This window comes from Mus musculus, chromosome 5 (genome assembly GCF_000001635.26).
Source record: "Mus musculus strain C57BL/6J chromosome 5, GRCm38.p6 C57BL/6J".
NCBI lineage: Eukaryota > Metazoa > Chordata > Mammalia > Rodentia > Muridae > Mus > Mus musculus.
Genome location: NC_000071.6, coordinates 134,069,242 through 134,091,135, shown reverse-complemented (window position 1 = coordinate 134,091,135; position 21,894 = coordinate 134,069,242). Strand labels below are relative to the sequence as shown.

Sequence of the window (21,894 nt, the reverse complement as noted above, 5' to 3'; positions counted from 1 at the left end):
TGGCTAGTGGGTCTTATTGCGGTTCTCGGGATCTTTCTGGATCCTTCCTTAGTCCTGGCATCGAGTCTCTTCCCTTGTGTCTGGCACTCTACACTGGAGGTCATGGAGAGCCGTGACGGTTTCTGAGGAGGGGAGGAGCTTACTGCAGAGTGTGGGAGGAGCCTGACCGCAGGCAGCAGCCTTCCTCATACTTTTTGACAAAGTGTCAGGAAGGTGATGTGGCTCTGGTTTGCTGGAGACACACCTGTCCTCGGACCACACCCATCTGGAGATATTACGCAGGCAGAGGTCACTTGTCCCGAGCACGGTGGTTTGGATATTATCAGCAGATGTACTCCTTGTTTTTTGTCAGTTAGGGACAAACCTAGATTGTATCTGGGAAGAGGGACTCTCAACTGAGGAACTGCCTTCATAATACTGGCCTGTAGACAATTCTGTGAGGGCATTTTCTTGATTAATGAGTGACGGGAGAGGGCCCAGCCCACTGTGGGTGGTGCCAGTCCTGGATGGTGGTCCTGGGCTCTATAAGAAAACAAAAGCAAACCAGTAGCAAATGCTGTTCCTCCATGGCCTCTGCTTCAGTTCCTGTCTCCAGGTTCCTGTCCTGAGTTCCCTCCATGATGTAAGCTGAAATAAATTCCTTCTTCCCCACGTTGCTTTTGGTCATGATGTTTATCACAGCAACGGAAATCTAACAAGACAGCAGTATTATTTTTCCATCCAGGCCATTTATCTCTATTTCAGGGAGAGACCTCATGTGATGAATCAAATATTAAGTGTCTCCCCCAAATACTGGCGTCTCACTTGATGGTTTCAACCATTGAGAAGTGATTGACCCTGGTGGACTGTGACATCCCCAAAGGATTAACACAGTGAGAGATTCATAATTTAGTGGCATTATTACAACATGGTAGCTCTGCCCCCAGCCCTTCACTGGGGGATTCTAGGCAGGGGCTCTATCACTGAGCCACGCCCTTAGCCCCTCATGGTGGGGAGGGGGTTGAAGGGTTAGGAGTGGAGGATTCTAGGCAGGGGTTCTACCACTGAGCCACGCCCCAGCCCCTCACTAGGGGATTCTAGGCAGGGGCTCTACCACTGAGCCACGCCCCAGCCCCTCATTAGAGGACTCTTAGCAGGTGCTCTACCACTGAGCCACGCCCCAGCCCCTCACTAGGGGATTCTAGGCAGGGGCTCTATCACTGAGCCACGCCCCCAGCCCCCTCACTGGAGGATTCTAGGCAGGTACTCAATTTCCAGGCTACCTCCCCATTTCTCTTTTTACCCTGTATTCTTGACATGGCGTTTCACTAAATTGCCTAGAATGACTGTCTGCTTTCATCCTTTTCCCTTCATCTCCTGAGTAGCTGGGAAAACAGGCCTGTAACCATCAGGAGGGCCACCACGAATCATTCTTCAGACCTTACATGGATATCCTATGAGAAATGGCCACCAGGTTGTCATTAATACACTTTGTTCCCACTAAATTCATCCAGAGCCTAGGGTGCTGTGTTACTCAGCTCCCTGTCACTGTGACAAAATAGCCTGGGAAATGACCTCAAGGAACAAAGGCTGATTTTACTCAGTCTTAGATAGTTCAGCCCGATTGGTTGTCCCATGGCTTTGGGCTTGTATGGAGGCAGATCATCATGGTGGGGCGGTATGGGGGCATAAAGCTGCATACCTCACAATGGGTGAGAAGCAAAGAGAAGAACAGGGAGACACAGGACCAGGGTAAGATACACTGTTCAAAAAAATACCACTAATGACCCACTCCCTCCAGCCAAGCTCTGACTCCTGGGACCCGACCAGGAAGGGGCTGGGGGTCTGACTTAGCCATAGAACCTCTGCCTAGAATCAAGAATCCCTCAGTGACAGATAGTGGCTTCACTTTCCCCAGACTCTTGCTATTAATACAAACGAGGGCAATCCTGGGTGGGAGCAAGGCTCTGTTCATTTTAGGGGCCTTTTGGAGCTGTGGGAGGGAGACCTAGAGCCATGCGATGGGAGTTGGAACACCTGTTCTCACCTTGATCTGCCTTTGCTTGGCTACACCCTCCTCCCCCAGCTCTGGCTATTAGGACTTGCTGGAGTGATTGACATTTCTGTTGTAAAAACACCATAGCACTTGAAGCAGACTAGCAACCCTTGACAGTCCCTGTGTGTGGTACCTAAGTGGCCACGTCTCATCCATATTTCTCCTCAGGCTCCTGGGGAGCATGTTGGTGTCATAGCAGAGGGCTAGCCCAGATGGCAATGTGGCCCTTGACTCCATTTTCCAGCCCCTAGGAGAGGGGCTATCCTGGAGTTACAGCTATCTGTCCTGGATTTCTAATGACCAAGCATGGTTCACGTCTCTGAGGGCTGATGAACACTTCCTGTGTAACCCTCAGATTATGGCTTCCCCAGCCTGCTGTCTGTTTTTTAGGAACAACATGGAGCATCCCACTAATGTTGCTATACTCTGAGATTCTGGCCAGAGTAGGATGCCCCCACCAGCAGGGATATGGTAGCCCACCTGATAAGCTGTCTGCTCTTCTCCATCTGTGTCAGCTGTGCCCCACCAGTGACACCAGGCTTGTCACAAACCAACCACAAAAGGACTTCAGAGGCAGCTCAATTGATAGATTGCTTTCAGGCATAAGAAAGCCCTGGGTTCTGTCCCCAGAACCACATAAAACTGGGCATGGTGGTACACACCTGTAATCCTGCACTCAGGAGGCAGAGGTAGGAAAGGAAGGAGTTCACCAATTACTCTAGGCTATAGAGGACTTTTGAGGCTGCACGAGACTGTAGGGCTTTGGGAAGACCCAGGCTGGGCTCAAACTTGCCATTCTAGGATCTCAAGATTGTCCTGTCACTTTGACTACACTGTGATCCCTAGTGCTTCTCTGTTTCCTGTTTCTATAACAAAATACTCATTACTGGAAAATGAATGAAGAAAAGAGGTTTATTAGGCTTAAGATTCTAGTGGCTGGAAAGTTCAAACAACAAGGTATCGGGCAAGGAACCCTGTTACTACACAGTAGATAGCACTTGAGAGAGGTAGAAACCACAGAGGGACCAGGCTAGCTCATCTAAAACAGTCTGAACTAATCCCTTCCTATGAGAGTTGAATCCTTTCGTGAGACAAATATTGCACTTTGTCAAGGACTCGGAATCTTCTGAAACCGCAGTTAAACTATAGAAGTTGTGTTGTGTAGTTATTTTTGATTCTTTTAGAGTATTTGTTTTATGTGTGTGTATGCGTGCATGTGTGCACACTTGGGCACATGTTATTTGTGTGTGCACATGTACATGTGGACTTGTGTGGAGCCAGTAGAAGGTGTGAGGTAGTGTCTGTCACTCTCCACCTATTCCCCTGGGACAGGGTCTCTTTCTAATGTCAAAGCTCACATTTTCTCAGCAAGACTGGAAGCCTGCAAGCCCCATCCATCCCCCTGCCTCCAGCCCCCTCAGAGCACAGGTGTCTATGAGAGACGCCTGGCTTGTTACAAGGAATCTGACTTCCTGCCCTGTGATGGTAGCTGCTGAACCATCTCTCCAGCCTCTAATTATTTGCATAGATTGATGGATTTGATTTGCCTGTTGTTGTTATTATTATTATTGTTATTATAATTGTGCATATGTGCACAGTGTGTGTAAGGAGGTCGGAGGCCAGCTTCGTGGAGTTACCTCCCTTCCAGTTTTGCTCCTTTGGACTTCAGCCTGCCAGTCTGCACAGCAAGTGCCTCTCTCTGCTGAGCATCTCGCAGGCCCCATGACTCGCTGGCACTTTGCTGAGGGTTATTTTTACCTCAGTGTTCATGAAAAACTACTGGTCTGTAGTTTTTTTTTTTTCCTTTTTTTTCTTTCTTGTATTATCTCTGGTTTTGCTATGGGGATAGCGCTGGTCTCACAAAATCACTCAGACAGTATTCTCTCTGCTCCTATTTTTGGAAGGGATTGTAGTGAATTGGCATCATTTCTTTCTTCAATGTTTGCGGACCCATCTGGGCCTGGTGCTCTCTGTTTTAGAACATTATTAATTGTTGACTCAATGGCTCTAATAGACAGATATGCATGGAGAGTTTCTGTTTCTTCTGTGGGTTTTGGTAGAATGTGTTTCAGGGAAACGACTCACTCTGTCTAGGCTGCCACATTTATGGGCACAGAGGCCTAGTACCCTTATGGATGGGTGGGGGAATAGTATCTTTGTATTTATTTACTTTATCTTTTTTGTGGTGTTGGAGCTCAGCACTTTAACATGCCAGGCAATTGCTTTGCTACAAAGCTACACCCCCAGTCTCTTCCTGGGGGATCCTAGGCAAGTGCCCTATTGCTGAATCCTAGCCCCAATCCCTTATTGGGAGATCGTAGGGAGATTGAACTATGTCTCCAGTCTTTAAAAAAAGGACAAGTCCTCAAACTGTAGTCCAGGCTGGTCTTGAACTCCCTATGGAACTCAGACTGGCCTACAACTTACATTGGGACAGTCGTCTCGCCTTCCCAAGTGTTGGTTGGCATTACAGGCCATTACACCATGCTGGTTCAATTTAACTCTGTTGTGCTTGGAGCTGGAGAGACAGTTCCGGAGTTAAGAGCATGTAGTGTTCTTGTGGAGGATTCTGAGTTCAGTGCCCAGAACTCACACCAGGGTGTTCACAACCACCTGTCACTACAGCTCCGGGTCATCTGGCACCCTCTTCTGGACACTACAGATGCCTGACCTACACACTCACACAGACACAGGCATATATCACAGTTGAAAAGTAAAACAATAACCTTTAACTACAACCCACCTGATTTCTGCTTGCCTTATCTGTCAGTTATGACAGAGATATGATGAGAAATCCAGCCATAATGGTGAGTTAAGCTTTTTCTCCCTGGACTTCCACCAGCTTTTGCCTGAATAGTTTTATACTCGGTCATCACATGGATGCACATGAGGAATGATAATGTATTTTTTTTTAGAGAACTGATCTTTTCATAAGCATGCTTAACTGGATCTGGGATCCACTAAGAGACACACCCTTTGGAAGGCCTTAGGGAGGGCAATTCCAGGAAGAATTAACCAAGAGAAGAGGACTTTGTGCTGGGAGTCCAGATATAAAGAGGTTTGAGGGCAAAGCAGCACTACTTGCCTGCTTGCCTTTGCTGCTTGCTGGTGAGTGCATCTACTCTGTTGCTGCCACAGTTGCTGCCACTGTCATCTTCCACTAGCCTTAGAATACAGCCTTCTCAGCCTTTCAATGAGCACCAAAGACAAGTGGTTCTCCAGGGAGCCCCCCAGGCCTCTAGTGCTAGACTGGGACCTACTGGAGAGAGAGAGAGAGAGAGAGAGAGAGAGAGAGAGAGAGAGGCTATGGGTCCCCAGTCATCTCCAGCATGCAGATGGCTGTTGTTGGCCTGCTCAGGTCTTATCTTGAAGGCCAATCTCGCATAGTTCCTTTGTTGTATATGCTAGTTATTTGTTGTTGTTGTTGCTCTGATAAAACACCACGGTCAAAGGCAACCTAAGGAAGAGATTTATTTTGGGTTACAGTTCCAGAGGCACTTTGCAGTGGGAGGGCATGCTGACAGTGAGCAGCAGGCAAGGTGGCAGGATCCGAGAGATCACATTTTCAACTACAAACAGGAAGAAGAGAAAGCAAACTGGAGCTGGGATGAGGCTGTGGACTCTCAAGCTCACCCTCCCCCCCAACTATGACCTCAAGCAAGGCTGTATTACCTCATCAAAGAGCGCCACCCTCTGGGGACCTAGTGTTCTAACACCTGAGCCTGTGGGACACTTTCCATTCAAACTGCCACACGATATATATTTGTAAATCTGTATATAATTCTTCCCGTCCATTTTATTTTTAAATTATTTTATTTATTTTACTAGTTATTTCCTACTGCTTATATTTGTGTATGTGCATGCATGTGTGTGTGTGTGTATACACGTGGCACACACCTGTGAGCATGCACGAACTACTACTGTACATCCTTGAAAGTCAGAGGACAACTTGCAGGAGTCAGTTCTCTCCTTCCACCATGTGGTCCCAGGGATTAAACTCAAGTCACCAGGCTAGTGACAGGCATCTTAACCCACGTAGCCAACTTGTGGCTTTTAAATTTAATTTTATTTACTTTGAGACAGACTCACTCTGTAGCCTTGCCTGGCCTTGGGTTGATGATTCTCCTGCCTCATCTATCCAGAATTCTGCGATTACAGACATGTGCCACCATGCCTGGCTTATTTTTCCTGTTGCAGAGGTAGGTACCCAGATGCTGAAGAAGTAAGGCCTGTTCAACACTGTACAAATTTTGTATGTGTAAATCAGATTCTAAGTAGAGACTGAAAATATTCCCAACCCCTCTCACTTTCGATAAAGTCTAATGAATGAGCAATTATTGGTTTAAAAACGTAAATTACACTGGGCTGTGGTGGCGCACACCTTCAATCTCAGCACCTGGGAGGCAGAGGCAGAGGGGCAGAGGGGCAGAGGGGCAGAGGGGCAGAGGGGCAGAGGGGCAGAGGGGCAGAGGGGCAGAGGGGCAGAGAGAGAGGCAGAGAGGCAGAGAGGCAGAGAGGCAGAGAGGCAGAGAGGCAGAGAGGCAGAGGGAGGCATGTGGATCTCTGAGTTTGAGGCCAGCCTGGTCTACAGAGCAAGTTTCAGGACAGCTACACAGAGAAATCCTGTCTTGAAGAGCCAAAACCCAAACCCAAACCAAATTTAGAAAATGATATTTTATTCATTATTTGTGTGTGAACTCGTGTGTGTGTGTGTGTGTTCGTGTTCACATGTTACGATGCACATGTGGAGGTCAGAGGACAATTTGTTAAAAGTAAGTTCTCTCTGTCCACCATGTCCACTTCTGGAGAGTGAATTCAGGTTGTCAGACATGTTGGCAAGTGTTTTTATTCACTGAGCCATCTTGCCAGCCCAAGTATTGGCTTTTAAGAAACAAAATAGCGTGCAACCTGGGTGACACTCTGTTTGCTGATTCTTCCTAATGTCCTTGTGCTCAGATCCCATCAGCTGTCACCCTAGTCTGTTCCTAGTTGGCTTGGGGAAGTAGAGACAAGGCACAGTACTTCCTTTCCAGTAAACGGCGCCTATTCTCAGCTAGTAGGCATACTGGGGTCCCTGGACCTCAGGAGTTCCCCAGTGGCCTGGCCTGTGTCTGGTATCTGAGTAGCTGGCCTGAAGGTGTGGGTAGAGGGGTGCAGCCATATGGGTAGAGAACAGGGGGTCCAGCAGACGGAGGCAGAGTTTTTTCTGGATGGCTGCCCCCCTGGAGTCAGGTTCTTGGCTCAGTTCTGTAATCTCACAGGGACAGGACGGAGTGGATGTAATGTTGGCCAGACCTCTTCTTTACTTAATGCTAATATTTATTTATTTATTTAGTGTATGTGTGGCCACATGCTTGTCATGATGCATATATGGAGGCTGAGCAAGCCCTACTTACCCAGCCTTCATGTGCCCACCTCTAACATAGGAACACCAGGCCAGGCATGGTGGCAAACATCTGTAATCCCAGCATGCAGGTTGACTGAAGCAGGAGAATCATAAGTTCCAAGCCAGGCTAGACTTGGTAGAGTGTGGGTCTGTCTCAACATAAATTAAATTAAATTAAAAATGAAATAAAATTAAAACAATGGAGCCAGCGAGATGACTCAGTGGGTAAAGGTGCTCGTGCCAAACCTGGTGACCTGAGCTCCAGTTCTCAGTAAGGGTCCCATGAAATGACTCCCACCAGTTGTCCTCTGACCTCCATGCAATACACCATGGCACATGGCTGAACACATATACACACAATAAGTGGATGAATAAACAAACGCATGTAGCTTAAAATAAAACAAAAGGTGTTTGCTGCCAAGCCTCATGGCCCGAATCTGATTTCCGAGACCCACACAAGGGAAGGAGGGAACAGACAGCTGGATGCCACTGCACCTGGCTGAACAGGAGAACTTGGCTGCTCACAGTCTTGGACTGAGAGGTCCCAGGTTGAATCTCCAGTAGAGGGAGCGGCTGGACAGGGCTACCTCGCTTCTTATAGATAGTGCCTTTTGGTAGGTTTACTTATTGTATGTGGCGGGTTGGATAAATGGCCCCTGTAGGCACATAAGGGGTGGCACTATTAGTAAGTGTTGCCTTGTTGGAGGAAGTATGCCACTGGGGGTAGGCTTTGAGGTTTTATGTTCTCAAGCCAGGCCTGGTGTCACTCTCTCTCCCTGATGCCTGCTGATCTGGATGTAGAACTCTTAGTACCTTCTCCACCACCATGTCTGCCTGCCATCCTGCTTCCTAGATGACAGTGGACTAAATCTCTGAACTCTAAACAAGCCTCCAATTAAATGGTTTCCTTATAAGAGTTGCTATGTTCATGGTGTCTTTCATAGCACTAGAACACTGTGACTTAGCTATCACATGTCTTCCTTCCTTCCTTCCTTCCTTCCTTCCTTCCTTCCTTCCTTCCTTCCTTCCTTCCGTAGGTGTGTGGGTGCCTATGTGAAGGTCAGGGGACAGCTTATGAGGAGGGCTCTCTCCCTCGATCATGAAGTCCTTTACTCACAGAGACATTTTAATGGTCCAGTTTTCCTTTATAGGATCATTAATTCCACTCACGAGAACACCTCATTATTCCGTAATGTATTGCACAAGTGATTAAATATCAGCATATAGATTGTGATGTACAGATATCCAGAATATAGAATTCTGTATCTACTGTATTGGTCTCTTTCTCTGGAGAACTGTAGCTAACAGGGGTTAAGAAGAGACTCTGCAGGAAACAAGCAGCTAGGGCCAGCTATTCCCACTCTGTGGCTCATTGTTGCTGGGAAAGAAGGCATCAGAACCCTAGAATGGTTGTTCATGACTGTAATTCCAGCCACTGGGAAGCTGAGGCAGGAGGATTGCTGTGAGATTGGGATTAGCTTGAGCTACATGATAGCTCATGATAGTTCAGGATAGTAAAATGAGTCTCTGTCTCAGAAAGATAGACAGATGTTTATATGATATTGACAGGTAGTTATAGATAATTGGTATAGTATAAACAATTGATATGTAGAGATGTGTAGATAGAGATACATTAATAAATAACATAGATATGGAAGATTATGGTTAGATGATGAATGAGTGATCTGGATTGATAGATGGCAAATGGATTATATAGATGGATAATAGCTTCATTTATAGATGATCAATAGATGGTAGATAGATGATTTATAGATATATGATAGGTAGGTGGTAGATGAAGGGTAAATAGATAATGGAGAGATGTTATATAGGTAGGTACATGGTTGATAATAGATTGATGATTGACAGATGATACATGGTAAGATATATGATGACAGGTGATTGACAGATGCTAGGTAATAGACGATTGATAGGTGATAGGTATATAGGTAGTTGATGGCAGTAGATTGATGGATAGGTAGGTGATAGATAGAGATGGATAGACAAGTGGTAGATATTAGCTTTATGGACCCCGAGATCATGTACTGGAGGGAGAAAAACTCTGTTAGATTGGCTTCAGAAGGAGAAAAACAGCCAGTACTGGCTCACGCTGGCCACGCTGGTTGTCAGCTGTGGCTCTGAAATGAGGAGCAATGAGGCTGATGAGTGCATGGTGGTCTCTGTGCATCACTTTATGAGGGGAGAAGCAGGCAGAGAAACCATGCTATCGGGTCTCAGGTGCTGGGTCAGCGTTCTTGCTCTGTCGACTTTGGAGAGAGAGCTCTGGCAGGGTCAAGGTCTTTGACCCCTGTGTGAATAATCTGAGCCTTAAACTGGGAAAGGGGCCAGGTCAATGGCAGGCTCTGGCAGGCCTAATTGGAAGGAGGGCGGGATCGGCCTGACAGCTGTGCCTGGGCAGAGAGCACATTTATCATTGTGACCAGAGAGCCGAGTACCCTAGAGATGGAGGAGTTCATGAGGCCTTCAAGAGGCCAGCCCCATGGGGGATAGGGGAAGAGTGGGGAGGGGAGAGGAGAAAGTAGGGGTGCAGAAGGGAGGGAAAGCAGATCCTCAAGACATCAGGCCCATGGAGAGCAAGGGAAGAGAAAAGAAGAGGGAGAAGGAAGAGGGGAGGGGAAGGATCGCAGAGAAGCCAGCTCTACGGAGAGGAAGGGAGGGCGGGCAGGAATTCAGAGGCACAGAGGACGTTAGCAGGCTGCAGGCTGCCACCGGTCTCCTGCCTGCTGGATAAGGCTTTTTCTCATTTTCTTTTTTTCCGTTGGTCTCGGACTCAGGCTTCCTGGTAAGATCTGGGAGCTAGCCAGCTTGAATAATGTTCTCTTGAAGTTAGAGCTGGCTCGGTCAGCTCTTAACTGTCAGGACCACATGGCCTCCAGCCCCATGGCCACGTCTTGGACTCTGTCCTGGGCAGCAGAGCTTGCTGGCTAGTTTAGTGTCTGCAGTTGTTTCTTATTGCTGCGGTGAGGAAGTACCACAGACCGTGTGGCTTCGGGCAGCATAAATTAGAGCACTTCTTGGTTAGGAGTGGGAATCCCTGTCTACTCCCCACTTTCTGTGCTGGGACCCCATTTGGCTCGAACCTGTGCGGGTCTGTGTGTGCTAACCTGGTCTTTGTGAGTTTGTATATGCTTCCATTCTATCTTGGCGTCATCTATTTTCTCTGTCTCTTACAGTCTTTTTGCTTCTTCTTCCACAAAGGTCCCCGAGCCTTGGGGGAAAGGCTATGATAAAGACATCCTATGTGGGAGGGAATACATCAAAGTCTTACACTCTCTGCACTTATACAGCTGTGGGTCTATGTTAATTTCATCTACTGCAAGAAGAAGTTTCTCTGATGGGGGTTGGCAAGACTCTGATCGATGTACGGTATAGAAGTAGTATGCCATTAGGAGTCATTTTCTTGCAATATTCTTTTAGACCCATAACCTGGCTAGTCTCAGGTTCTTGGCTACTTTATCAGTGTCAGATACATCTTTTTTTCTCATGGAGTGGACCTTAAATTCAATCAAAGAGTGGTTGGTTAGTTGGGGGTTCAGCAGTTAAGAGCCCTGGTTGCTCTTCCAGAGATCCTGAGTTCAACTCCTTGCAACCACATGGTGGCTCACAATCAACTGTAATGGGATCTGATGCCCTCTTCTGGTGTGTCTGAGAACAGTGACAGTGCACTCACAAAAATTAGAAGTGAAAACAGCCTGGGCAAGGTGGACAAGTCTGTAATTCCAGCACTCGAGGGGCTATGGCAGGAGGGTCATGAGTTCCAGGCCACCTAGGACTACATAGCATGTTTGAGACTAGCCTAGGCGACAAGGAGAGTTTGAGAACTGGACTACACAGTGAGGTCTGGGCCACATACCATCACGTGATACTTGATACCCTGCAGCTGAACACTAATGGTTCATGTTATGTTGGATGGGATTTCAGAACCCAAAGTGGTCCTAGATAAACAATAAGTATTTGGCAGGATGGATAGGGTACTTAGTAATAACTGAGGATAATACTCAAGGCTGTACTCTGGTTTACAGATACACACACACACACACACACACACACACACACACACACACGGGCTCATGCATGCATGCACACATGCACATACACACAAGCACATGCACACAGCTTTTGTCTAGAATCTCTCAATAAGAGGTTGAAGACTGACAGGTAGGGCTCAGTGAGAGTACTTACTGGTAGAGCTCCTGCCTAGAATTCCCTAGAGAGGGGCTGAGGGCGTGGCTCAGTGGTAGAGCCCCTGCCTAGAATCCCCCATTGAGGAGCTGGGGGTGTGGCTCAGTGGTAGAGCCCCTGCCTAGAATCCCCCAGTGAGGGACTGGGGATGTGGCTCAGTGGTAGAGCCCCTGCCTAGAATCCCCCAAGGAGGGGCTGGGGATGTGGCTCAGTGGTAGAGCCCTTGCCTAGAATTCCCCAGTGAGGAGTGGGGACACGGTTCAGTGATAGAGAACGTGCCTAGAATCCCCTGGTGAGGGGCTGGGGGTGTGGCTCAGTGGTAGAGCCCCTGCCTAGAATCGCCCCCCCCCCGGGGGGCTGGACACCTGTGGGTGTGGCTCACTGGAGAGCGGTTGGCTAGCATGTGCAATGTTCTGATATACAGATAGATAGTGTCTAATGATGGTTGATTTAGTTTTTCTTTTTAACTTTACAATGGTAAAAGACTAATGTGCATTTAGTAGATACTTGCATAGTTATTTTTATATTGATGAGACTCCATTCTGGAGAGAAGTAACAAAAGAGAGGAGAGGTTTATGCTGGCTCATGCTTTTAGCATATTTGGTTCACCTTGAAAGGTGTATAGTTACTTTTCTATTGCTGTGATAAAAGCAACTTCAGGAAGAGATGGTTTGGTTTGGCTTACAGTTCCTGTGGGACAGAATCCATCATGGTGGGGTAGGCATGGCATAACTGCAGGAGCTGTAAGTTTGGCTAATGCCGTTTTCATCAACACAAAAGAAAAGAGAGGAAGAAAGAGAAACTGGGCAAGATTATAAACCCTCCAGCAAGGGTCCACCTCCTAAGTTTCCATAACCCCAAACAGTGCCACCTACTGGAGACCAAGAGTTCAAATACATGAGCCTGTGGGGTGCATTCCTCATTCAAGCCTGAGAGCAGGGGAAGCATGGATGCTGTATTGGTTTGGTCCAGATGGGCTGATGCTTGCAATGTGGCTTGTTCACATCTCAGCAGATCATGCAGCAGAGCAAGCAGGCCAGAAGCTAAGCCAGATGACAGTCCCCAAGTGCTCACTCCTGGTGACCCACTTCTTCCAGCCATACCTCCTGACCTAGAGGTTCTACAACCTTCCCAAAATAGTACCACAGGCTGGGGATCAAGAGGTCACACATGTGGGCCAGATGGGGAGACAAATTATAACAGAAATGTCAAGTTCTGAGTAAAATGTTTGTTTGTTTATACAAGTACTGCATTTACATGTATGCCTTCATGATAAAAGAGGGCATCAGATCTCATTACAGATGGTTGTGAGCCATCATGTGGTTGCTAGGAGTTGAACTCAGGACCTCTGGAAGAGCAACCAGGGCTTTTAACTGCTGAGCCATTTCTCCAGCCTTCATGTTCTGAATTTTGATGTTTTTTTGTGCTGGCAATTTGCAGGATGATGTTCCTGTGATGTCAAGGAGCCCCCATTCCCAGTTAATCGCACAATCACAAGGGAAAACAATTGGTACTTTACATCCTATTATGTTGCTGAGCAACCGATTTGGTAGGTTAGATATAGGTAATTTTGACTTACAGTATTTTAAATCTTTGACAGGTCTCTTGTCTTGTAGCTCCATCATAAGCCAAAGAGACAATCAGGTGTTAAAGGGACAGTGAGGTCAAAGGGGCTTCTGTGACTATGGAGGCTTGGGGAGTTCTTCTATCTGCTATATGTATGATTGAGACCCTGAGTTTCAATGGTAGAAACTATTGTGAGCCCAGAGGACTGAGACCCTGAGGGTGTGTCCCGGCCTGAGAGCAGAAGATTCTTTCAAAATTCATAAAGAAGGAGGGAGGGAGGGTGGAAGGCAAGAAAAAGGGGGAGGGAGAGGAAGTTGAGAGGGGGGAGAAGAGAAGAAATAGCAGAGTGGAGATGTGGGAGGAGGAGAAGAGAGAAAGGAGACATGAGGTGGAGAGAGGAGGGGGAAGAGTGATGAGATAGAACAAGAAGAGGGAAAGAGAGCGAGGCGAGATGAGATGTAGACCAGAGAGGAGAGCAGAGATATGATGGAGAGGGGAGAAGAGAGAGAGAGAAGAGAGGAGAGAGGGGAGAGGGAAAGAGAGTACGAGAGACAGAGGGAGTGAGAACATGTGTGTGTATATGTGTTAAGGACAGAGGGTGAACCGAGGTATCTTTCCTCAGAGGCTGTCCATCTATTTTGAAAGAATTTCTCACTGGCCTTGAACTCTTCAACTAGGCTAGACGGAGTGATGGTAGCCCAGGTATCTGCCTGTTTCCAGATCCCCAGTGCTGTGATGGCAGACTCACACCACCGCATCTGTTATTTTACTTCACTTGTTTATTTTGTTGATGTGTTTTGGAGATTGAACTTGGATCCTCATGTTTGCAAAGCAAAGACCTTACAGATTGAGCCCACCTTGTGAGCCCAGGTAATATTATTTATACTCTGCTACATGTGTTTGGTCCATGACCAGGCATTGGGGCACAGTTGGGAGCAGAATGCCCAAACACAGACTGCCCAGATTCCACGGCCTGACCAGTCCTCTTACTAGTTGAGTTTTCTTTTCTCATGGGTGAATTATTCTTTTGAAGACCCCGTGGTCCATTCTCTTAGCCTACCTGATGTCCTTATACACGAAAGCTGCAGAAGACGGGCAGAGAGAATCTCTTGTGCTACGTATGGAAGCATCTCCTGTCAATAAAATGCTGTTGGCCTATTAGCTCAGGCAGGAAACAAGGAGGTGGGAGTTCCAGCACAGGGATTTCTGGGATAGAGTCAGGCACAGAAAGAATTTGCCCCTGATGCTGACGTAGATAGCCATATGAAACCAAGAAGAGGTAACCAGCCAGGTGACCCTCGTAGAAGAGTAAATGAATTAAAATAAGTTGCGCTAAAGCTTTTGGCCTAGGCACTTATTCATTAATAATTCAGTCTCAGAGTTGTTATTTTGGGAACTTGGGCGTGGGCGGTAAAGTCCATGGTTACAAAGCACTTTATAAATTTTAAAGAGATTTATTTATATGTATATATATACATGTGTGTGTGTGTGTGTGTGTGTGTCTTTGTGTGTGTGTTCATGAGTTCGGATGCCCAAGGAGGCCAGCAGATGGCGCTAGAGCCCCTGAGGCTGGACTTAACAGGCAGATGTGAGCTACCTGACGCGGGCGCTCCCGTCTTCCGAATGAGTGTGTGTGTGGGGGGGCTCTACACTGCCGAGCCACTTCTCCAGCTCAATACCACATTTTCTTTAATGAGTCGCTGGCCTTGTTGTTTATGCAATCAGGAAGCAGAGAAAGATGGACTTTGCTGCTCAGCTTGCTGCTTCTTATTGAGACTGGGGCCCTAATTCATGGAATGAACTCCGTTAGCGACATGACCAGAGATGCTGTTAAACTGTCAATCACTGATACCCATCACACTGATGATGAGCTAAGGCAGTGCTACAGCTCTCCTTCCGCCAGTCATATTTTAAATTCTTCTCTCATATATCACATCCCAACCACAGTTTTCACTCCCTCCCTACTCCAGTCCCTCCTCCTCACCTCCCCTCTCCCTAAGAGGTCCTTCCCTCTCCACTCACTCTCCATTTTCCTTTAGAAAAGGGCAGATCCCACAAGGCTATCAACTAAACGTCTTACCAAGTAAGTCTAGGCACCTTCCCTCATATCAAGGCTGGATGAGGCCACCCAGCAGGAGGAAGTTAATTCCTCGCCTGGAACGTGGGTCATATCAAAGTCAACGGAGGCGGCTCCAAAAATGATGGTAATTAGCAGGACCAATGCAAATACCTCAGCATGGCGGGAGGTGAAACTTATTCAGGAAAAGCTGTAGAAGGGCCAACCACGAAGTAGCTCTGCAGGGATCAATGCTGCACCTAGATCAGATCCCTGGAAGAACAATCGATCTCCATTGTCTTTCCAAAGGATTTGGTCAAGCGCACAGAGATCTCTGCTGTGTGACTCTGTTCTTGGAATGATGTAAAATGTCTGCTAGATAGGAAACTAATGACAGATCAAAGTAAAGGTGTCCCGAACATCCACTTTGGTGACGCAATGTGTTACAGGAACTTGGATGAGGGGTTACTTACAGAGGGCAGGAATGACATGCAGCTCTTATGGTTGTTCTCGTCATTTGCTCATTTAAGTAGCTTAATCCTAATGTTCTTTCTCACTAATTATTTTTTTGAGACAGAGTCTCACTATTTAGCCTTGGCTGGCTTGGAACTCCTATATTGATCAAGTTGCACTCAGACACACCTCTGTTCCCAAATGCTGGCATTAAAGGTGTGCACCATCAGGCCATTTTCCAAAACTTTAAAAATATTTTCACGTATATGTTTTTTGACAATTTTATATACATGTATGTAATGTATTTTGATCATATTCACCCCATTACCCTCTCTTATTCTTCTACCAATCCCTCTAAATGTCATATATGTCTATATCTATATATCTCTTTATATATATCTATATATATAGTTTTGTGTGTGTGTATGTGTGTGCATTTGTGTGTGTGTGTGTAGATCAAAGGACAACCTTAGGTGTTGTCTCTCAGAAGATAGACAGATTGATACACAGGGAGCTTGGGACTGGAGATAATGGTTCAACAGTTAAGAGCACTGTCTGTTCTTCCACAGGTCTTGAGTTTAATTCCCAGAAACCACATGGTGGCTCACAACCATCTATCCTGAAATCTAATGCTCTCTTCTGGCATGCAGGTGTACATATTGGTAGAGCACTCATTTACTTAAAATCAATCAATCAATCAATCAATCAATCTTAAAAAAAACAAAAACAAAATCAAAAAGGGGGCTAATTTTATCCCAGCATCAATGGAAGATTTAAAAGAAAATTTACTTTAATTTTAGTTATATCTATGTGTATGTGCACATGAGTGCAGTACCCACAGAGGCCAGGAGAGGGTGCTATGAGTCCCTAGAGCTGGAGTTACAGGTGTTTTTGAGTTGATGGCTATGGGTGCTGGGAACCAAACTTGGAGCAAATACTCTTAACTGCTGTACCCTATCTCCAAGTCCCCAGCCAATGGAAACTGTGTCATTTTGGAAAATACCATCTATGTGTGAATTTCATAGTGATGGTCTGGGTCAGTGGTTAGTGCATCACCAAATTCAATGTTCAGAGTCTGCAAAGATCTTAATTCAGTCCTAAGGAATGAGAGCGGGGAGGTGACATCAAGCCGCGCCTGCCAGCCTGGCAGGAGAATGGAGAGGACCCCCATTCAGAGGGTAGGTCAGAGACTGTTGCCCAGGAAATGTCTGCTTCACACAAAGTGCTTTGGACAGGGCACATCAGCTAGCCTGTCCTTCCTTGCTCTGCTTCTTGGCCTCCTAATGTCGCAAGCTGCCCACTCCCCCTCTCTCCCTGTCACTTATAAACAGAAGCTGCCCTGCAGATGTCTGACATGAAATTGGATTGGCAACCCTGGGAGAGATGGGTTTATAATGGGCACAGGAGTAAGCCAGGAAGGCTGACAGAACAGATTTTTATAACCGTGCATTCCTCTAGGGTGAATTCAGCGTTGCTCTATCCTACACTGGGAGAGGGATGGTTGGGTCCAGTTCTGTCTAGGACCTTGGCTGTGACAGTGAGGCCTCGGGGCTCAGTGCCAGCCTCCTGGGTGGTGAGCTTGGAGCAGCCTGTTAGCCACGAGCCCCCATCTGCCCGTGCACCTGCTCCAAGAGCAGACCCCAACTGAGCCCTGGCGGCCCGGTTTCCTGAGCCGGCGCCTGGCATTGCTCTCCTGGACCAAGCTCGCAACATCTTTCTACAATAAAACCAGGATGGAAGTTAATTGCCTCTATCACTCTGCGATGGAATGGCCCCATAAAATCTTTATGAGGTGCAACTGCGGGGGCTTGAACGGGTGGCCGGCTGCTTGGCTGGAGGCTACAGCTAACGTCTGGGGGAGGCCCCAGCTAGGAGGTGTGTGAAGATCTGCTGATGCTGAGCGTTCGGGTCTGATTTGTTTTGGAGATGTTCCAAAGCATTTAGAAGGCAGAGTTAACTGTTCATGGGGCCGCTTGCTGGTCGCTACTGTGTTTGTGAAATGTCCTCAGTTTCTCCCTTCCCTTCTGTCTCTCGTTCCCGCCCCCTTTCTTCTTTCCTTCCTCTTTTCCTTCCTTCCATCTCCCCCTTCTTCCCAACACTGACCTCTGGCCTCTATACACAGGAGAACAAATGTGCATGTGTATGCAAATGAACACACGCATACACAGATACACAGACACAGACAGACAGACACAATACCATGTACTCAGTAACGTCATCCCCCCTTTTCACTGAGTCCATAAAGCTCTCACCCTACCACCAGGGAGCATCAGCTTCTCAGCGGCCATGGAGGTTGGGAACCTCCACAAGACAAGTTCACCCCTCCCCCTAGCCCCCCTGCCTCCTGCCTGGCTTATTAAGGGCAGATTCTGGAGACAAAACTCAAATCTTGTGGCTCATAAGGCAAACACTCTGCCGACTTACTTATCTCCCTGGTTCTGTTTCGTCACCATGACAAATACTAGAGGAGAGCATCTTAAAGGTGTGTCTGCTGTTCTGGTCCATAGTCAGCTGGCTCAGGTCTTTCTAGACCTCTAACAAGGGCATCATGGTTGCAAGACTGCCATGGTGGGGCAAAACTGCTTGCCTCAGGATGGCTGGGAAGCAGGAAGCTATAGAAACAAGATGAAGGCAAGACATAGCCTCCAGGGACACTCCTAGTCACCTACATCCTCCAGCTAGGCTCTGCAACCCAAAGTCTCCACCACCTTCTAAAGGAGCTCTACTACTGGGGGAATCAAGTCTTCAACATGAACCTGTGGGGGACATTTCTTTCTTGTGTGTGTGTGTGCACGTGCACACACATGTATCTGTGTGTCTGTGTGTGTGCACATATTTGTGTGTCTGTGTGTATATCTGTGTGTCTCTGTGTGTGAGTGTATCTGTGTGTCTGTGTATCTCTCTGTGTGTCTCTGTGTGGTGTAAAGCTAGAAGATGACATTAGGTGGCTTTCTCTATTAATCTCAATCTTATTTTTATTTTATTAAAAAAAATTATGTTGCTGGAGAGATAGCTCAGTCATTGTTCTTCCAGAAGATCAAAGATCAGGTTCTAGCACCTATGCCAGGGGGCTCACAACCTCTTGTGATGTCAGCTCTAGTGAATTTGACACCAGGCTAGGGGTATGGCTCAGGGGTGGAAGCCCTGCCTAAGACGCCCCAGTGAGGGGCTGGGGGCGTGGCTCAGTGGTAGAGCCCCTGCCTAGAATCCCCCAGGGAGGGACTGGGGGCGTGGCTCAGTGGTAGAGCCCCTGCCTAGAGTCCCCTATTGAGGGGCTGGGGTGTGGCTCAGTGGTCGAGCCCTGCCTAGAATCCCCTATTGAGGGGCTGGTGAGTACAAGCAGTAGAGTATTTGCCCAATAATCACAAAGTCTTGGATTAAATCCTCAACAGGAAGAAAAACCAGTCAGCTCTAAAATGGGTACAACCCACCATATTGTTGGTGGGTTTTAGGGTATATTAACTGCTTTTCTTTTGCTATGACCAAACTCAAGGGAGGAGAAGTTAATTTTGGCTCAATGCTTTTGGTGGGGCAGTTGGATGGGTTCCTCTCTGATGTCATGGGCTGCTTGTTCATAGGTGGGTAAGTAAGCATTGCTATGATGAAATACCTTAACATTTATAAAGAAAAGAGATTATGGGCTGGCAAGATGGCTTAGCAGATAAAGGTGCATGCTGCCAAGCCTCATGATCTGAGTTTGATCTCTGGAACCTACATAGTGGAAGAAAGGAACGGATACTTGCAAGTTGTTCTCTGATCTGCACCTCTCCCCCACTGGCACATTCCCTTACCCCACCCTCACAAATAAATAAGCAAATGAAACACAAGAAAAGAGGTTGACCTAGCCCAATATTTGGAGGCCCAAATCTAAATAGCATCGTGGTAGCTCTAGCAAGGGTCACCTGGAAGATGTCCTAATGGTGGGACTGTGGCATGAGGGAGAGATTGCATTGAATGATCAAAGCCATAGAGTGACTGCGGAAGGGAAAGTAAGGATCTTGCACTAAGCTCCACCCATTACATCACATCACCACACCAGGGACCAAGTGTGTGTCCATGAACCCTTGACAGACAGCTTAAGCCACATCCACAACACAGGTGTATCTTCATGTTCTATGTCTCCCTGTCTGGATTTTAAAATTCCTTCTCTTTACTCTGAATAACATAAAAAATTTCCCCAAAGTCTGGTGTGTGTGTGTGTGTGTGTGTGTGTGTGTGTGTGTGAGAGAGAGAGAGAGAGAGAGAGAGAGAGAGACAGAGACAGACAGAGACAGACAGAGACAGACAGAGAGAGAGACAGAGACAGAGACAGAGACAGAGATACACACACACACACACACACACACACACAGACAGAGAGATAGAGGAAGGATCTCTTGTTGCCCAGGGTAGCTTCAGACTCATTATTGTGTTAGTTAGGGTTTCATTGCTGTGAAGATGCCATCACCAAGGCAACACTTATAAAGGACAACATTTAATTAGGGCTGGCTTACAGTTTCAGAGGTTCAGTCCATTATCCTCATGGTGGGAAGCAGCATGCAGGAAGGCATGGTAATATTAGGAAGAGAAGCTGAGAGTTCTACATCTTGATCTGAAGGCAGCCAGGAAGAAGCTCTGGATCATACTAGTCAGACTTGAACATATATACATGAGACTTCAAGCCCTGTCTCCACGGTGACACACTTCTTCTAACAAGGCTATACCTTCTCCAAAGGGCAGACTTCCTAATAGTGCCACTTCCCATGGGCCAAGCGTATTCAAACCACCACACTTATGTAGCTGAGGATGAGTTTGAGCTTCTGAGCTTCTTCTGTTGCCTCCTGAGTGTTAGGATTATAGACATGCACTACCACACTTGGTTTATATGCTGTTGGGGATCCAACTCAGGGCCTTATGTATGCTGGGTAGTTATTCCACCCACTGGGCTACATTCTCCATCCACAGAGGTTTTAATAGTTTGGAAAATTCATACTTATTGGAGTAAAGTTAGTAAACATCAAAATAGAATTTGTGCTCACAGGAAAATGGAGACACAGGATGTACCAGTGACTATAGAGCCTCATGCCTAGTTATGGGGACATAGAGTACACTTTTAAGCAGTAATCATTGAGATACATGTACATACAAGCCTAAGAATCTCATCTCAAGGCCCAGTGCTACTAGTTAGTTCTTGTATAAGTTTTCTTGGGGAGATGTGAGCAAACACCTATTGACCCCAGATAGGGCTCTGATGAGGGAGCAAAGGAACTATTCCATCCAAATTTAGCTTAGTGAATGGATGAATTTATTAATTTTCTTTTTGTTAATGTTTCCTATGGAAGCATGGGTGACAGGTTATTTGCAGGAGCATGGATAACTGAAAGGCAGCCGCATCACCAAAAAGCCCACTTCAGCCCTAAGTGACTCACAAAAGCTGCAATCCTATAGTTTTCTGTACAACTTGCAGTCAGGTCAGAGAGCCTCTTCTCCTCTGTAATTATTATAATTATATAACCTGGGGTGGGGTGAGTCTTGTTGAAACTGTGAGTTTCCTGAGCCTTGTGACTTTTGTTTTCTTCTTGAGCCCTGTAATTTCATTTACTTCCTGAACCTTATGAGTTTCCTTTACTTCCTTAGCTTTGTGAGTTTTGTGTACTTCCTGAGCTTTATGAGTTTCATTAGCCTTCTAGGCCTTGTCTTGTTGGTTTTATTTGCCTTGAGTCACTTTTTTCCCTCTGAGTTTTTATTTCCTATATTTAAAGCCTCCCTAGAGATGAAGATATTTAAATTCAGAGAAAATACCTATATCTCATTGACCCTTTAGACAGTTTTTTTAAATTAAAACTTTTTTTTGAGATTATAATTATAAAAATTTTCCCTTTCCTTTCCTCCCATATATTCCTTCCAGCTCTCCTTTAATACACTGATTGTTATTGCATGCATATATGTATTTGTAGACACATATTGTACCTAAATATAACCTGTTCAATCTGTATAATGCTACCTATAGGTCAGAGCTGACCATTTGGGGCTGGATAACCAATTGGTGTGCTCTTCTCTGGGGAAAGCCATCTTTTCCATTCCGGCATTTCTTGGCTGTCTATAAGTTGTTGTATAGGATTGAGGCTTTGGGGGCTTTTCTTCGTCCAGTTTGGCATGCCCATTGGTATTGTCCTTTTAAGCTCAAGTTTGGGCAGTCATGTTGGTGAGATTTTA

At 46.5% G+C, this 21,894-nt stretch overlaps 1 long non-coding RNA gene across 1 annotated transcript in view; it reads left to right on the top strand.

Moving 5' to 3' along the window:
* The first annotated feature begins 1,603 nt into the window (after nt 1-1,603).
* The window catches only part of Gm40339, a 43,759-nt gene continuing 23,468 nt past the window's right edge, over nt 1,604-21,894 (top strand). The window contains exon 1 of the long non-coding RNA XR_868578.3: nt 1,604-1,731. This is a non-coding gene — a long non-coding RNA (predicted gene, 40339). The remainder of the gene's footprint in view (nt 1,732-21,894) is intronic.